The sequence below is a fragment of the Bison bison genome, unplaced genomic scaffold (assembly GCF_000754665.1).
Source record: "Bison bison bison isolate TAMUID 2011002044 unplaced genomic scaffold, Bison_UMD1.0 scf7180017864519, whole genome shotgun sequence".
NCBI lineage: Eukaryota > Metazoa > Chordata > Mammalia > Artiodactyla > Bovidae > Bison > Bison bison.
In genome coordinates, this window is record NW_011495072.1 from 16698813 (window position 1) to 16703364 (window position 4552).

Sequence of the window (4552 nt, forward strand, 5' to 3'; positions counted from 1 at the left end):
TGATATTTTCCGAATATGCATGCTTTCCATCAGGAAAGTCCAAGAAGGTACCTGGACCTGAATGCACATCATTTGCCTTGGATACTCAGCATATTTCTGTATTTTTCTTCCCTCAGACATTGGCATCTAAGTCTTAGCAATTCTCATGCTGACAACCAAACAGCATCAACTTCTCATCTTATCCTTTCATTCTTACCAGTTCTCACAGCCCATTTGCTTGATCCTGCCTTGGAAATGTGAAGGTATAGAAATTATCAGCAGTGCTTTTGCCAGTCATTTTTTCCTTGATATTTTCTTTGTATTTCTCTTCAACAGTTGTTTGACTCAGCATCTTTCTGTCTGCTCTACACAATGAAAATACAAATTAAATAAGAATACAAAAAAATTGTTAAATTATTAAATAATATAAATTCCAAATCTATTCCAAAATATACTTATATTAAAGAAAATATGCACTTCAGAAAGAGATTTATGGTGACTGGGCAGTTTCATAACATCTAGGCATTCCAGAAAGGAGCTAAGATTTTTGCATCCATTCACAGTTTGTAACGAGTTTCTAATCACCCATCTGCAAGCTACATTGAGCACATCAGTAGCATCACCTGTGCATGAGACTGACTTTGGGACTGACTCTGGGAAAAGAGAAAGCAGCATGCTTTAGCCTCAATTCTGAGTTCATGATGACTTCTCAAGAATCTCATCAGCAACCTATACAGCACAGCTTCAAAAAAGGTAAACATGTTAAGGTAAGTGGATAACTCTTGATAACCCCAAACACATTATCTTGCTGTATTTATGTGGAACTCTCTATCTACCACAGGCTGTGTGAAGAGGTTCTTCCTCAAAACAACATACTCACAGGACTCTGGAGGACCCAGTGGGACTGAGGGGAGCCTGAGGACTGGGGAAGAGGCTTCCTTTTTGTTTCAGGTGGAGACAAACTTATAACACACAGTACAGAATGCTGTAGTCTTCTCATATCCTCTGGCACAAAACTTCATGCTGTCTTCAACTTTATTCTGGAAGCCATCCTTGTCCTGCAAATGAGGTTCTGCAGCTTCAATATTTGGTGGATAATCAAAATGCAAAAGATCAGTTAACAATGAGTTGAATCTCCAAACAACTTTCCTCAATGTCCTCCTGAGAGCCCAGCCAGTGCTGTCAATCAAACACTCTCTCAATAAACCTAGACATATTTTACCTGTCTCTGTGATGTTGGGGTGCTATAACTTGCTGTAACCTGATGAAGCATCTCACTGTGGGAGGCACCATGTTATACACATCAGGAACTTCAATTTCAAACAAATTTTCTACCCTGGTAGTAACCCTCATCTATCAAAAAACACAAAACAACGACAACAATCCTGGGGTTTACAATTAGCTGAAAGCAATGAAGCTTACTTGGATGAAGAAAATGCACTTTATACCTACAAGGTAAATCAGTTTCAACCTCTAACAGGTAGCCTTTCTCTCACAGAAACCTGATGGGTGGAATCAGAGGCTGTGTCTATGCTTGGGACTCTTTGAGATGATTATCCTGATTCAGTTGTCTTGCCAGCATCAGCATTATGGCTACCTTACTCTGGTCACCATGAGACAGGCGAGGCAGGATATGGGACAAGAAGTGGCCAGGCACACAGTAGGACCAGAGTGGTGAGGAAGAGACTCAGCTGCTCCCTTTTTCCTTGGTAGTCTTTCTTAAGAGCTGAAAGAAGCTAATCACACACCTCCCAGCCCCCAAATTGACTGGAATCCCAGAAATCAGTAGATATAGCAATTAAAGAGTTAAACTCAGATAAATATTTGGTAGTACCCGAATCAATAAAATTACCTCTTCTTTGAAACTTACTGCTTCTACAATTAAAATTCTGTAGTGAAAACTGAAGTATGTAGTGGCATAATAAAGTCCACTTTTCTTGTGACGGTCACTGTTCAAAGTGACCCCCATGATCCCTGACTCTGGATATTCACATCATTGTGTAGTTCTCTCTGATATTGTGTCATAATTGGCTTGTGTGCCCTATAAAATATGATAGAAGTGATGGTGTACAATTTAGAAGTTTAAGGCATAATAGAAATGATGGCATTTACTTCTTGTTCTGTCTTGGATTATGTGGCTAGGGGGAAGCCTGCTGCTGTATCATGAGGTCACTTGATATACTATGAGGAGATCCACTTATGTATTATGCCAAAAGCCCTATGAATGACCCATCTTATGAGAAGATCCTCTGTCTCCTGTCTAGTCAGCAGATACCTGCAGCCCCTATCAGGTCTCTCATGAGAGGCCATGTCCAGTCAACCAAGTTATTCATGAATTCCTAACTCACAAAAACTGTAAGATACTAATTTTTACTGTTTTAGTCCTTCATTTAGGGGATTGATTTTTGGAGATTAATTTGTTGTGCAGTAATGGGTAACTGGGACTTTCCAGGTGGCTCAGATGGTAAAGAATCCATCTGGAAGGCAGAAGACCTGGTTTTGAACCCTTGGTTGGGAAGTTTCCCAGAGAAGGAAATGGCAACCCACTCCAGTATTCTTGCCTGGAGAATTCCATGGACAGAGGAGATTGATGGGCTATAGTCCATGGTGTCACAAAGAGTTGGACACGACTGAGTAATTAACACAAATACAATGGGTAACTAGTATACTTCTCAAAATTAATGTCTTAAATGCTAGTTTAGTGCATATCTGAATAACTTAAAAATCAGATGACTCTCCAGCATAGAAACTTAGTGATTGCCCCTCACTGTAGATGCTCCAAAAGGTCAGACACTCACTTTTCCAACATTTTCAATACTGAACACTGTATCTATATGTTAGATAAGCTCGTCCAATTTCACCTGGGACTTTGAGTCAAAAGTTATTTATATAATCAATTAAAGGTGATGGAAAACAAATTCTAATAATAGCTTCAGTGACTGTAGCAACTTCAAGCATCCTGGTGTGCCAGGGCCACAGAGCCAGTAGCCATACCCACTGCCTAGTGCTAGTTGCAATCAAAGTTACAATTTCCAGTGTTCAGCTGTAGAAACAGGAGTCTTCACCCAACTGATTCAGTGGTGAAAATTGGCTGTGGCTTGCACTTTCACTTTTCTATTATTGTTGCCAGTTTTCTAAGCCTGATAATATAGAATTCCAGCAAATTTATTCATATATCAGTTGAGGTAACTGTAGCTGCTTGAATAAACCACTCAAAGCTTCAGTGGTTTAAAATATAGAAGTTTATTTCTCATCAAGTCACTGAACTTCGAGGATTTTTAGTTAGTAGATAGCTTGGATTGTTTCCATCTTGATACTCTGTCACTCCCTAAGACTGTCAGCATCTGCAGTTAAAGCAAGAACAAACAGGAATGAAGAAGTTACTCTATTTTAAAGTCATTCTATGAAGCAATACACATCACTTATCCTCACCTTCTTAGATGAGACCCAGACACCAGACCCACACGGATTCACAGGTGAAGGGTGATATAGTTCATAATTTGCAGCAATTTCTTAGCAACAACTCTTTTCAACAGATTAGAAAGTACAAAACCTGTGTCATAATTATCCATTTTTGTCACATTGTGCCATGAGTGTGTTAGAATAAGTTTGTTTGCTTTGCTTAAATCTGCCAGAGGTAGATTGTTTGCAACTGGGAATCCTGCCTAATATAGCTGTATTCTCAGTACTTGATCAAAATCAACCTATAATTGGACCACTTAATATAAATTACATTGAATTAACTCTTTTTATGTTATTGAATTTCTTATTTTAATAATAAATGGGTTATTTATCAATAAATAGCTCTCATCTGTGACACTAAACAGATGACTGTTTTAGTGACTCCATAACACTAAAAAAGTTGCAAGCCTCTGCTTGTGGTGTATACACTTAGAAACAAGGAAGTTCTCATAGTTATAAACAAATTGTCAGTTATGGCAACATTATATTTGAAAAATCTCTAGAAGAAACTTATTTATTTTACTTCCATTAATCAACAATACCAATACCCAACACTACATAAGTATACATTTTTTCAGAAATTATTTCAAATAAGTGGAGACAATTTCCCCAGAAATAGTTGAGAATTATTTAATATTATATATTATATTGCCTTAGTCATATAAATAATTAGAGTTATGTAATTTTTTATTGCTATGGAGAATCTCTATGAGTAATAAATACAGCTTAAAATTGTATTATTGTTCCTTAAACTTTTTTATTGGAAAAAAAATTATTGTTAGGAGAAAAAAAGATAATACACAGATTTGGAGAAAATTTTGGCAAACACATAGCTGATAAAGTACTGGTATTAAAAACATACAAATATCTCTTAAAACTCAAGAATTAGAAAACAACCCAATTTAGAACTGGCAAAAGTTCTAAAATGACATCTCACCAAAGAAGACATACAGACAGCAATAAGCATATGAAAAGATGCTCAAGTTTGCTAATTATTGGAGACATCAAATCAAATCTACAGTGAGAGATCACCTCACACCAGTCAGAACAGCCATCACTAAAAATCTACAAATAATAAATGCTGGAGAGGATGTGGTAGAAAAGGAACCTT

The 4552-nt window shown here is 37.2% G+C and overlaps 1 pseudogene; it reads right to left on the minus strand.

Annotated features, from left to right (window-relative positions):
* Positions 1-926: 926 nt before the first annotated feature.
* Positions 927-1567, minus strand: LOC104981788 (annotated as a pseudogene).
* Positions 1568-4552: the final 2985 nt, after the last annotated feature.